The sequence below is a fragment of the Schistocerca americana genome, chromosome 4 (assembly GCF_021461395.2).
Source record: "Schistocerca americana isolate TAMUIC-IGC-003095 chromosome 4, iqSchAmer2.1, whole genome shotgun sequence".
NCBI lineage: Eukaryota > Metazoa > Arthropoda > Insecta > Orthoptera > Acrididae > Schistocerca > Schistocerca americana.
In genome coordinates, this window is record NC_060122.1 from 714,748,118 (window position 1) to 714,762,947 (window position 14,830).

Consider the following 14,830-nt stretch of genomic DNA (forward strand, 5'->3'; position numbering starts at 1 on the left):
CCACAAATATAAGTCTGCATCCCCCATACCTCCTACACATTCCAAAACAAAACTGTTCATGTGGCGACGGCTTTAGCGCGAACGCCGCTTGACCCCGGAGGCAGGGAGCGGCCGTCATCGAAGAGTTCGCTGCCGCTGTGGCCGCCGCAATTGGGCCATCGGCGACGGGTCTGCGTCCTAGCCAAGCAGAGTGACCAAACCGCCGAGAGCGCAGAATTCGAGGTGAGCGGAATTCGACGCGAGCGGGCTGACGGACCCCTGTCCCGCGGAGGCAAAGGAAAAACAATGTTTGCAGATTGTCGCAGCGTCTCTCTGCAGCCGTGAGCTGCCCTGTACCCCGCGCACAACCTCCATTTCAGCATACCCGTGCCTCTGGCAACTTCATCTGGTATCAGGAGTAGCTATCATCGTCTTTGCAGTAGGGTATTAGGTTCCACAGCCTACATAATCTGTAGGAGAAAGGTGGATGCAGCAGCCGCAGAGTGTGTCGAGTGATGAGTTTTCAGAATGAGATTTTCACTCTGCAGCGGAGTGTGCGCTGCTATGAAACTTCCTGGCAGATTAAAAGTGTGTGCCGGACCGAGACTCGAACTCGGGACCTTTGCCTTTCGCGGGCAAGTGCTCTACCAACTGAGCTACCCAAGCACGACTCACGCTCCGTCCTCACAGCTTTACTTCTGCCAGAACCTCGTCTCCTACCTTCCAAACTTAACAGAAGCTCTCCTGCGAACCTTGCAGAAGTAGCACCCCTGAAAGAAAGGATATTGCTGAAACATCCCCCAGGCTGTGGCTAAGCCATGTCTCCGCAATGGCACAAGAGATAGCAAGCAGAAGACTTGAAGACAGAGCTGTTGGAAGTGAGAACCACTTTCAGAGGTAATGAAGTATGATAACAAGGCAGTACCGAGCACTGTGACAACACAAAATAAAACCAGCAGCGAGGAGAAGACAGAATACAAGTACGTCACTCTCGTGCCGTTCGTGTATGGAGGAAGGAGGTCTCTGCCGCGTAGCCACCATAGCGACCTGCCGAGGCGGCTAATAAATCGGAGATGTGCTAAGCTCCACGAAGGGTGCTGCCCATAAACGGCACGCGCTTGGAGTTTACTGTCGGCTGCGAGTGCAAAACAGTGCATTGGTGAGGCAGAGCGTCCAGTTAGCACACTCGTAACGGAACACGAAACGCGCAAACTGACTTTTGTGCGGCGGTGGAGGCATAAAGAGAGCATTGTCCAGGTAAACAACGTAGAACAAGTTTGCTAATAAGAAAGTAAACAAAAGCTCTTTCTTGAAGTAAGTGGTTTACAATGAAAATGTGGCTTGTACTTTGAGGTCCAACAAGGAAAGCAAATAAGGATTAAGTGACCGAAGGCCATAACGAGTAATGAAAAGTTTCAACTCCGTGTTCAGGTGGACTGTTTTGAAGTTAACAACACAATCAGTACTTATTGGCGTAAGCCCAGAGTCTGAAGAAGTAAAGTTACTGTCCTAAGCTCGACAGAGATTAGAAACTAAACACTGCACGGTGACTGTCCGAAGATAGTTCCTAGCGAGAGTTCTGACTGATGGGCTATGGCTGCAGAGAACTCGAATGAATGGTTCGGTATCTGAGGCCGAACTGTCGATCTGTGGCTGAGTTCCGGCCTAAGTATTGTCGCGGTGCAGGGATATAGCGCCAACTGCTCGTGGGCATGTGACATATTGTAGGGAAGTGGTGCCAGCGATCGCAGCGCCGTGGTCGTGGAAGCGCGCTCTACTGGCAGCCAGAGGCTCGGTGGACAACAAATCGGCGTGCTGTTGTTGTTAAGGTTGCATTGCTCGGAACGTTTACCAATGTGCAAGACGATCACGGATCGGTATTCAGCTTGCAGGCCTTTGTCCCTATTGCGGCAACGTAGCCACCCGTGGGACGCGAGTATGGTGCAGGTTTGCAGGTCTGGACACAGCACAAACGGCGCGGACAAATGTATCGGCAGTGACGCAGCATCGTTATGAGTCTGGCAAAACCAAGCAGTTCGATGAGTCTTGTGCACTTATCTTCAAGAGCTATACACAACTGAATCAGAGATTACTGTCTCATCAGACAGGTAACATACCTTGGAGGCTGCTCCTCCATGCGTGGTTGTAGGCTCGGAATGTGTTGTTTCGGCCGCCAACGGACTCCAAGCGAGAAAAAAAAATGGTTCAAATGGCTCTGAGCCCTGTGGGACTTAACATCTTATGTCATCAGTCCCCTAGAACGTAGAAATTCATAAACCTAACTAACCTATGGACATCACACACATCCATGCCCGAGGCAGGATTCGAACCTGCGACCGTAGCAGTCGCGCGGTTTCGGACTGATCCGAGCGAGAAAGACATGAGTGTCGCCCACAGAGCAATGTCACACACTTGTTCTCAACTGATAACACTTTTTTGAATGCGAAATGCTATAAATGAGTTCTTTTCTGTTTCCTGAATACGAGTGCAAAATTTCCGTTTACTTAGCGTAGCTGCGGCAATGTTTCGAAATGGAGTTCGTAAGTGATGTACGTAACAAGCAGCGTATCGTCATGGAATTTCTCACTGTGGAGAAAGAAACTATCCAAAAACGTTCGTTTGGAGCCTATGGAGCATCTGCAGTCGATAGGAGTACGGTTGGTCGCTGGTCACAGAGGCTGAGGCCGTCAGAAGGCGGTTTGACGGAACCCAACTATTTGCAGCGACTGGGTAGACCATCGCCAGCGGTCACACCCGATGTGCTCCAGCATGCTGATGTTTTCATTCGTGAAGATCGACGCGGTACGACTCTGCAGTTGGTGCTGCTGCTGCTAGTCATCAAAGGAAGTGTGGATGCAATTATCAGCGCTCTTGGGTACTGAAAAGTGTGTGCAAGATGGGTTCTGCATTGTCTTACGGTGGTACACAAATCTCACAGAAAAAACATTTGTTCTGATTTGTTCAAAAAAATGGTTCACATGGCTCTGAGCACTATGGGACTCAACTTCTGAGGTCATAAGTCCCCTAGAACTTAGAACTACTTAAATCTAACTAACCTAAGGACATCACACACATCCATTCCCGAGGCAGGATTCGAACCTGCGACCGTAGCGTTCTGATTTGTTGCAACGTTTTGAAGATGAGGTTGGAGGCCTTAATGTGACGGATTTTGACATGTGAGGAAACCTGAGTGCATCGTATTGAGCCTGGAACCATAACGCCGCGTACGGAGCTGGGTCATTCTCAGTCTTCACGGAAGCAAAAATTCAAAGCAACTACTTCCGCCGCTAAGATCGTGATGTCTGTGGGAGTGTAAGGGTGTGATTCTCATCGATTTGATGCCAAGAGGCAGTAGTATTAATTCGGAGGCGTACGTGGACACATTAATTACACTCAAGAAGCCTTCGGCACCGTAACAACCGAGGAGGTGCTTTGAATGAACACGAAAACGCAGTGTGTCACACAGATAATTTGAAGACCTCTAAACACATAACGAAACAGGGTTGGACACAGCTTCTCCATCCACCCCACAACCCTGACCTGGCTCCCTCGGACTTTCATTTCCTGCACATCGCTACAATTTTCTTCTGGTACGATTGCTCTATATAAAACAGCAACATCTCCGAAAAACTTCATCGAACTTCCGATGTTGCCTACTATGCCATTTATATTAATTGTGAAAAATAATGGATACATAATACTCTGAAATCGCTTTCCCGTCTAAAGGCCTCTCTCAATTGAAAATGAATGCTATTTGCGAGAAACTCTTCAGTCCAGTCACACAGCTGGTCTGATATTCCGTACGCTTGTTTTTTGTTCTTTAGGCGGCAGTGTGAAACTATTGACTCCCTTTCGGAAGTCAAGGAACACGGCGCTACCTGGACGCCTGTATCTGCTGCTTTCTTGGTCTCGTAGACGAACAGAATCAGTTTCACACGATCGTCGTTTCAGAACCCATATTGCTTCCTACAGAGTAGATTTTCGGTCTCCAAAAATGTCATCCTATATTCCATTTGCTAAAACGACAGGAATGTTACCTGTCTGATGAGACAGTAATCTCTAATTCAGTTGTTTATTTGTGTATTGCCTTTACATATATATCGCAGATTATTTTCGCGTTTCAACAACAGTATCGAGCTTGAGCGCTTTTCACCAGAAGATACTTTTAAAGGTCTGTGCTGCCTGGTGACGCATTGACAAAAATGATCAGCGTCGACAACAACTGTGAAAATCAGCGCACGAAATTTTACAACGTTTTCAAACATACTGCGGTATTGTATCAGGCACTGAAAAACTGGGAAACAGTAAATTTCTCGGCAGCAGGGCACTTCTTTGTTTCCTCCGTTTTTTTCGATTTCCTCGAATTCTGCTAATTGTCATAAAAAGAGCTGCACCCAAAAAGACAAGACGGACTGTGATCATTGTTGGCAGGCAGGTAGACGGTACCACACATACGAAATGATTGCACTTACAACTTTGAAGGACCAACATTTATTGCGATACATGGGTACGAATCGTACTTGTTAGTATGGAGTCGGACTTCATGATTAGGAATATAAGCGTGCAGACATTATGGAGTTATACAAGTCTCGGATGTAATCCTGTCGTACTCCACTTTATGCCACTCGGACTGCTGGTGACAAGCTCCGTGGCACCCCCACACTTTCTCAACTGGGAAGAGATTGGGCGACGCAGCTGGCCATGGCAGAGTATCCACAGCTTGAAGGCACGCTCTTGAGGTTATATCGGTTATGAGGACGAGCATTGTCCTGTTGAAATAGGGCACTGGCTGGGCTTTTACGAACGGCAGGACCACCGGTTTCTTTTTCTGCTGACTCGAGCTGCCCCTGTTTGTGTGCCTCTTTCCGTGGATATACTGCTGTCCCATTCCCTTGGTGGTCGTCCATGTGGTTGTTTCCCTTACGGTCGTCCGTGCTTTCAAATTCTAGCTACCTTTAAAGGACGCATTCTTTCCACGTAATACTTACGAGTTATTTTTCTTGTCTTCATCTATTTATTTATATTTTGTGTTCCACGCTGTTCCCTTATAGACAAAGTTGTTCATTTGTCCCACATGGCTACTCCTTGGGTCTGTCTTTATTTTCATTTCCATTGCCGTTAATTTTTATTTTATCTTTTTCGTTTCTGCTCTAGTTTCTGATGCGTATGTCAAAACAAAAAATGGTTCAAATGGATCTGAGCACTATGGGACTTAACATCTGTGGTCATCAGTCCCCTAGAACTTAGAACTACTTAAACCTAACTAACCTAAGGACATCACACACATCCATACCCGAGGCAGGATTCGAACCTGCGACCGTAGCAGTCGCGCGGCTCCGGACTGAGCGCCTAGAACCGCTAGACCACCGTGGCCGGCATGTCAAAACAGGACGCACCATTGTTTTCTATGTTCTTATTTTCCCTCAGCTGTCATAAGTTTGTTTCTCCATACAGTAGTTTGCACGCATCTGGCTACCGTTACTACCTTTGTCACTTGATTTTTCTCTTCCATGGTTAATTTTTATAGCTGGTGATAACAGTCCTTAGGCAGTTAAAGATCATCACTTGTTCAATTTACAGACCACCTACTTCTAGTTTACATCGTTCAGGAGCATTTGATATTACCATACTATAGTTTTTTTAGAGGAGATTTTCCATGTTTTATTGCTTAGCTGTTTTATGAAATGGGTGTAAATTATCCTCATTCTTTACTATCAGTACAGTATTATCAGCCTAAGAGATATAATTTTCCGGTTTATTTCCCATTTTACAGCCTGGTTTCTTTCTTACATCATGAATGATGTGTCAATTATTAAGCTGAACAGGGGTGTGCTTAGACAAGATAATTTCTTTATCCGGCATAATTGCATCTGTGAATTCTCTGTTTTTTAATTGTCGATTTATTACTTTTATATATATCTTCTACGATTTTCACTGAAGCTATTGTTATTCTCTTGCGATTAACGTTTGAATTATATCCTTTTTTCTAATCAAAGGCTTTTCACAAGTCAACAAAGCACAGGTAGGCTCTGTTATTAAACGCTATGAATTTCTCCATTGCCTTAAAGCGAAAATATCATATACTGTATTCCCGTTTTTCCTGAATAGTTTCTGTTCTTCTGCTATTTCTGCAGGATTCTGAACTCTGTCTCTGATTATCGATTTTAACAGTTTTAAAGTGGAATCAAGCAGGGTGATTCCCTAGTAATTACCTAATTCTTGCTTATCTCCTTTTTTATACACTGGAATTGTAATACACTCTTTCCATTCCCTTGGTATCGCGCCTCGCTTCATGGAGCTGTTGATATAATGCCTGCCCCCCGTATTTTATCCATAAAGGTCTCGTTCCGTACCTTTCGTAAATAACTTTCCAATAATCCTGCAGAAGGTATCCTGCGGCTGTCACAGAGTTCGTTAGGAATACTCACCGTGAACGGGCACCGTAGGATATCGCTTCCCGTACCATCGCACCGGTCTGGCGGCCCGAGTTGTGGGAGACCACAAACCGCTCTTGGTTGTGCTCTCCACTGAGTCTCCAGACACGAACCCCGGTGGTCGTCGCCTCCGACACAGAAGCGGAACTCCCGTGACACTCGTTGCTGACACCAAGCGAGTCGGGCACGACGCTGCCGGGCTGTGAGTAGAACAGAAGTGATATCTGGCGTTCCGCAAGGTAGTGTATAGGCCCTCTGCTGTTCCCGATTTACATAAATGATGTAGGTGATAATCTGAACAGCCCGCTTAGATTGTTTGCAGATGATGCTGTAATTTACCATCTAGTAAAATCATCAGACGATCAATTCAAATTACAAAATGATCTAGAGAGAATTTCTGTATGGTGCGAAAAGTGGCAATTCGCACTAAACAAAGAAAAGTTCGTGGTCATTAACATGGGTACTAAAAGAAATCCGATAAATTTTGGGCATACGATAAATCGCACAAATCTAAGGGCTGTCAATTCGACTAAATACCTAGGAATTACGAGCAACTTAAATTTAAAAGACCACATAGATAATATTGTGGGGAAGTGTAGACAAAGACTGCGCTTTGTTGGCTGAACACTTAGAAGATGCGCCAAACCTACTAAAGAGACAGCCTACATTACACTTGTCCGCCCTCTGCTGGAATATTGCTGTGCAGTGTGGGATCCTTACCAGGTGTGATTGACGGAGGACATCGAAAAAGAAAAAGAAGGGCAGCCCATTTCGTGTTATCGCGCAATACGGGTGAGTGTCACTAATATGATACGCGAGTTGGGGTGGCAGTCACTGAAACAAAGGCGGTTTTCTTTGCAGCGAGATCTATTTACTAAATTTGACTCACCAACTTTCTCTTCCGAATGCGAAAATATTTTGTTGACACCCACCTATGTAGGGAGAAATGATCATCATAATAAAATGAGAGAAATCAGAGCTCAAACGGAAAGATTTAGGTGTTCCTTTTTCCCGCGCGCCATTCGAGAGTGGAAATGGCTCGATGAAACCTCTGCCAGGCACCTAAATGTGAATTGCGGAGTAAGCATGTAGACGTAGATGTAGATGTAGGTGTAGACGTCGTAAGTCGCGGTGCGGCGGGCTGGAGGCCGTGCGACCGCTCGCCAGTGGCATTTGCACTTACAGGATGATGCATTAGAAGGCAGGACACCCCGCCGAATGGTCCCTATATCTCTGCCGTTGGATATGTTCTTGCGTATCAGACAATCCGGAGCTCTACCCTCTTTGTGATGCATGTGTGATGACCAGATCCTACATGTCGTTCATTTGTGCTATGCTGTACCCTTAGCCGCCAACATGGGACAGTGGTGGTGTCTATATGGGTGGTGTGGTGTGCAGCACGACTATAGGACCAACCAGCCTTCCGCAGCCCACGATGATGCCCCTCTCCAACACGTCTTGCTGGGCAAGCCGCCGTCGTACTTGTCGCTTGGACATAGTGCACGTGCGGGGGATGCTCTGGTGACGCTACCCGCTGTCGTACTTGCCGGCACGGTCGTTTGGGTCCTCTTATATCAATTGATGGGCTCGTTACAATCCCACCCATGCTACCTGAGTGCACAGCCGACCGTGCAAGAGTCGTCATTGGCATAGCTGATGGTGTGCAACATACCCATCCCGTAAGCAGTGGATGGGTCGAGTCCGCCTGGGTGCAAGTCTTTTTTATGACTATTATTATATGTAGCTATGTGGTTGCTATGGCAACGGCCTTGCTGCAGTGGATACACCGGTTCCCGTCAGATCACCGAAGTTAAGCGCTGTCGGGCGTGGCCGGCACTTGGATGGGTGACCATCAGGGCCGCCACGCGCTGTTGCTATTTTTTGGGGTGCACTCAGCCTCGTGATGCCAATTGAGGAGCTAATCGACCGAATAGTAGCGGCTCCAGTCAAACAAAACCATCATAACGACCAGGAGAGCGGTGTGCTGACCACACGCCCCTCCTATCCGCATCCTCTACTGAGGATGACACGGCGGTCGGATGGTCCAGTTGGCCACATATGGCCTGATGACGGAGTGCTTTTATGTGGTTACTGTATTTAACACGTCTTAGATTCGAATTTGTGTGCAACCCTTACAAATATTACGTATTGCAGGTTGCTAGCATAATTGTATAAGACATTGACAAACATTACTTCCATGATGTCACACATTTCGTAAACTTGCACTGTGTTGTGAGAGGTCCACGATTTTTGCTGTAAAGCTTCTTAGAAGTCTGAAGCCTGGCTCTCCAGTAAAAAAATGTTGTCGGACGGATGTCTGTTTTCGAACACAATTAACACATTTTGAAGTAGCAGTAACAGCAGAACTGTCTTTATGCTAAAAAAAATTCTCCAACTCGGTGTTTGTAAGGTCTTATCTTTTTAGAATGAAATTTTCACTCTGCGGCGGAGCGTGCACAGATAGAAAACTTCCTGGTAGATTAAAACTGTGTGCAGGATCGAGATTAAAACTCGGGACCTTTGCTTTCTGTGAGCAAGTGTTCTACCGACAGCTACCGAAGCAGGACCGACGACCCGCCCTCACAGCTTTACTTCCGCCAGTGCCTCACCTATCTTCCTAACTTCACGGAAGCTTTCCTGCGAAACTTGCAAGAATAGCACTCCTGAAAGAATGGATATTGAGGACACATAGCTTAGCCACAGCCTAGGGGATATTTCCATAATGAAATTTTCATCCTGCAGCGGAGTGTACTTCGATATTAAACTTTCTGGCAGATTAAAGCTGTGCTCCGGATAAATACTCGTACCCTGGAATAGCCGCAAAAGTCCCGAGTTCGAATCTCGATCCGGTACACAGTTTTAATCTGCCAGGAAGTTTCTTTTATTTTTGCTGTTCCATCTGAATTGCAGTACCGGTACTCATGATATATGTGATATTCATGGTGAAGGAAGTAACTTTAAGGTTTAATATGTTGTTGAAATTTACTATTAGATAATGTTTTCGTTACTTGTTCCCTGCAAAAATGATTTGCAGTAGATGCACATCGCTAGATGTAAACAGATGCAGTTAAGGAGGTAGGCCGCTCTCACATTTCGCAGACAGCACGACAAAACGAAAACTAGTTTGGGCCGGGCGCGGATCCTCCTGGCCTTGGAGGATGACGTCACAGCAGCTGAGACACTCATCCTGTAACTACGGCGTCTGCGCAGGCTGACAGTGGCTCAAGTAGCTACGCCTAAAGCTCCGTGTCCCTGTACGGAACTTTAGCTTTGACTGGAGAGCCCAGGCAGACAGTGTGAGTGGCCATACATCCTACAGGTCACATATTTTTTTCCAGGTTGCGCGAAGGGATGTAGACTACAGGATGACCCAAAAACCCGTTAACACTGGAAAAAGCAGAGATTCGCGAGATAATGTAGGTGGAGAGATAAAACTTAACACATGCCTGAAATTGGGTTTTATTGAAATCGAAAACGAGTGCAAAAACAAAAACTGACCTAAGAGATGGCGCTGGACAGCACCACGTCAGTGACGCCGCATGAGAATCGTGTGTAAAATGAGCCGTAATGAGAGAGGTAGTCAGATCATCCCTAGCCTTCCTGCTGGAAGGTACGACTTTTATGCAGGATGGCGCTCCATCCCACATTGCTGCATATGTGAAAGATCTCTTGCGCACTTTGCTAGTTCTCAAATGGTTCAAATGGATCTAAGCACTATGGGACTTAACATCTGAGGTCATCAGTCCCCTAGACTTAGAACTACTTAAACCTAAGTAACCTAAGGACATCACACACATCTATGCCCGAGGCAGGATTCGAACCTGTGACCGTAGCAGCAGCGCGGTTCCGGACTGAAGCGCCTAGAACCGCTCGGCCACAGCGGCCGGCTGATAGTTCATAGTTCTCAGAGAAAGAAAAAAATATAGTGTAAAGTGTTTTTCTTTCAAGAAAATTATTTAAAAGCCGGTATTACGCAAGTTTTTAACAGGATAGGTAATGGTACTTTTTTATGGTTACTTAAAAGTCGCCATTCGTCTTCCAGAATATTAAAAATACTTCATACTCTCCGGTTTGCCCCCCCCCCCCCCCCCTCACCACCGCATACTGTCATATGGGTCCCCTTGCCAAGTACTCAGACCCCAATCCCTATGATTATTGATGATTTGTATGGTCGTCTGGGTAAGAAAGCTCGCACACGTTCTAACATTCTGCGTGGTGTCTGTTTGTTCTATATCGTGTCTCCCTACCACTTTCACGCAACGACGCTCTGAGCGTGTTTTTTAGGGAATTGACTAGTTTGAACCTGGGACCTGTTGCTGGTAAGGAGACGCCAGACCACACATACATGTAGAATTCAGAAGAGTTCAGTGAGACTAGCGATGATATAACCAAATACTTAATGATTTCAGCGTCAGCTCCATTGCACTCCCTGTAAAAGAATCTTAATTCTAACTAAATTTAGTGGAAGGGGTTCAAGGCTTTCCTATTTTTAGTTAGCTGGTAAAATAACGTCGAAAAAGCAGTAAAGTTTACCATTGGAAATTTTATTCTGCTCACAAAACATCGTTTATAAATTGCACTATTGATAAAAGGAAATGTTTTAATACAGGATGGTAAAATCCAACTGCGTTCAACAAAAATGTGAACGAATATTCCCTGAATGGGTTTCCAAGTTCTACAATGGATCGAAGGATGGCCTATGCCATATCACATCTATAATCTAGGTTTAAATTGAGTTTCACAAAAGAGAAAACTATCAAAATGGTCTACAGTGACCCTCAATTATCTTTAATTACTTTTCTAACTTGTCGTAAATTACAGTAGCTGATGTGGCTTCTCAATAACTATATAACAGAAAAATCATCGCGTTTCAGATTTTTACTTCAAGTGGCAAATGTGAACAACATGAGCTTTAATTGACGATCGACACTAGTATTACGCAAAAAGGGGGTGTAACAGATGAAACTTCTGCAGTTCTGAGTGAAGCTTTATGCGCTGTTATGCGGCATCGCGTGCGTTCATTACCTTGTCTGTGTTCATCAGGGGACGGCGGGTAGCACAGCTCCACACACCTCTTCGTCTCGGTAGCAACTCTCTCCCAACTTCTCCTGACTACAGTTTTCCAAAGTTGGTTTAAAAAAACTATATGGCTGTGTTTTCATCTGACCAATCAGGGTCTCAATGTTAATCTTAAGCTCCGCCTACAAAAATTCTGTCTATCCAATGAGAAACGTTATACTTTTCGTGGTGGAGCAATGTTTTTTAAGTTTGCAACGTAACAGAGACGCGAAAAAGTCTCACGCTAAAACTTGCAGCTGGTGTGGTCCTTTTAATGTTATCGTAAGATCTATACTGTTCTTCTGGAGGGCTCTATCTTTTAACATGGGCTGGGGGGTGGTCCTGACGTAACAGAGACGCGAAAAAGTCTCACGCTAAAACATGCGGCTGGGGTGGCCCTTTTTGTGTGATCGTAAGATCTATACTGTTCTTCTGGAGGGCTCTAGCTTTTGACATGGGCTGGGGGGTGGTCCTGACGTAACAGTGGCGCGAAAAAGTCTCGCGCAAAGGCTCTAGCTTTTAACATGGGCTGGGGGGTGGTCCTAACGGTTAGCTGGCGACGTGGGTGTCAGTCCCTTATCGTAGGGCCTTCTAACTTAACACGGTTCTGCTCTCGGCTTCTGTTCTCGTTTCTCCCCTCGGAACTGCGTCTGTCTCACGGTGGGAAGGTATGACATGCATTTAGGCATTCTTGTGTTAGTCTGTGGTATTCCATTTGCTCACTCGTTACTCGTATTACTTTGGTTAATTTAATGTCACGATTTATTCGGAGCTATGTGACATACTACTGGATTTGCTTATCATGTCAGGGTTTTCATGGAAGGTGTTGGATTTGCCTGACACCTTACAACGTCATATTAACCATAGGTGCTCCGAAGTGGACAGAGGAACTGTGACAGTGCAGACAAATTAGGACACACAAACATGCACTTCATTGTGCTGCCATACTTAAAACTAAAGTTGTACAGCAACTCGTCGGTTAAGCTTGCAGACAGATACAACCAAGCAGTGGCCTGTCAAGGCATGCGTTACTGAATACAACATCAATCACTATAGTTACCACTTGGTCCTATGAGAAAGCTATGGGCAGCTTCATTTGTAGAGTAGGTCTCTGAGGCTGATGTCCACTACATACCGCAGCTACGAACAGCAACCCTGGGACTCCGTACAAGAACTGTTATACGCCAGCACCGAACATGAACCGCCCCCCCCCCCTCCCCTCTTCCAGCTGCTGCCTGCGGCATTCGCTTATCACAACATGGAAGTCCATCTCATTGGCGGTGGTGTGGAGGTTGCTGATTGGATCGCGCTTGTGCGTGGAGGCGAACTTCAAAGCGTCGCCCGTGGCGCCAGTCGGAAATTGCCTCAGGGTGTCAGTTCCGTTTGCGTCCGTTGGCGAGGACACAACAATTGGTTGTGGGATTACCTGAAATCGCAAGTCTACCGCAATCGTCCAACGACATCAGGATGATAAAAGAAAACACCCGACACCAGTTTCTCACCATAAACACTGACAGGCTGTGCACTGCTGTTCACAACATCGGCCCTCGACTACTGGTATTTTTGATGAATGGCGACCGACATGTTGAGCATTAGTTCTGAAGAACATTGTTTTCGCTAAAAATCAATTGTTATCCTAATTATTGCTTTTGTATCATTTGAAGACATCTGTTGGTGATTTTTAGCACTTTGTTTAGTTTTAATATATCCCTACGTCATTTCAAACACGTATGTCAATTTTTATATCTATGCCTACACTATTCCGCGAAGTACTGAATTTTGAAATGTGAACGAACTTTTAGGTCACCCTGTACAATTTTTTAGGCACTGTCTGAAGAAGTAATGCAATCTCACCTACTGATTACATGGGTTTGATGAGTGACCCCAAACCAGAACGTCTAAGTTCTTATCTGATTAAAGCGAACTTAATGCTTGTATACCCATACTTTTAGACGTCGCAGTAAATGAGTCTGCTGCGCAGCAGAATAGTTGTGCAGCGAATGGTAGAATTACTGATAGTGAAAGGCCGCCCCTGTTGTAATATATAATTTCCTAGCGGCTCCTGTGTGCTTGTCCTGCTCACTATTGTGGAACACTGATGCAGTTTCCGACGTTTTGGTTCCGCCAAGACATGATGGGACACTTTTTCCACAATCCTTCTACAAGTCTCTGGAAGTCCATCTTATATAAAGATGTTAAATCAAAACACATTCAGCCGACTAAAGTTACTGTTTCATTTTATTTGTGCCATACGTTTTAGCAATTCAAATTGGATACAAGAAAAGGATCAGTATAATCCAATTCATACGTCACACTAGCCCGCCTATGTAATCGAACAATAAATAACATTCAACTATCCTTACAATCTGTAAACGAGTCTGTATCACATTTAGTTATGTATATAAAACGTGTCTTCCTATTCTTGCATGTTTGAACATCAAACACTCCATTTATAGACCCACATAACCAGGTAATCTTATTCCAAACACCATCCATTAGGTACATTTAATTTTTCTTAAAATGTGCATGTAGATGTGAATCATTATTTCTTTTGAATTTCTCCTCTCTAACACAATATTCCCTACACCGAAATCTATAACTAGCAAACGTCCGAAGTGTTCTTTACCACTGACGGACTGTGCATCAACTGTGACGAAGAACGATCGTTATAGACGGGAAAGCAAATAGTTTTTCGTTACAGTTGATGCAATGTATGTCGGTGGTAAAGAACACTTAGGACGTTTGTTAGTTTCGGATTTCGCGTTACTGAATATTATGTTACGGAGGAGAAATTCGCAGGAGGTAATGATTCACATCCACGTTCGTATTTTAAAACAAATGATATGTATCTATTGGGTGATAGTAGGAATAAGATTACCTGATTATGTGTGTCTATAAATGGTGTGTTTGATGTTCAACATGTAAGAATAGAAAGACACGTCTTATGTTGTTCTTGTTGTTGTGGTCTTCAGTCCTGAGACTGGTTTGATGCAGCTCTCCATGCTACTCTATCCTGTGCAAGCTTCTTCATCTCCCAGTACCTACTGCAACCTACATCCTTCTGAATCTGCTTAGTGTATCCATCTCTTGGTCTCCCTCTACGATTTTTACCCTCCACGCTGCCCTCCAATGCTAAATTTGTGATTCCTTGATGCCTCAAAACATGTCCTACCAACCGATCCCTTCTTCCAGTCAAGTTGTGCCACAAACTTCTCTTCTCCCCAATCCTATTCAATACCTCCTCAATAGTTACGTGATCTACCCACCTTATCTTCAGCATTCTTCTGTAGCACCACATTTCGAAAGCTTCTATTCTCTTCTTGTCCAAACTAGTTATCGTCCATGTTTCACTTCCATAC

At 45.1% G+C, this 14,830-nt stretch overlaps 1 protein-coding gene and 1 pseudogene across 5 annotated transcripts in view; both read left to right on the forward strand.

Moving 5' to 3' along the window:
• LOC124614045 (juvenile hormone esterase-like) overlaps positions 1–14,830 on the forward strand; it is a 496,653-nt gene that overhangs the window by 102,226 nt on the left and 379,597 nt on the right. The window lies entirely within an intron of this gene.
• Positions 8,173–8,290, forward strand: LOC124614212 (annotated as a pseudogene).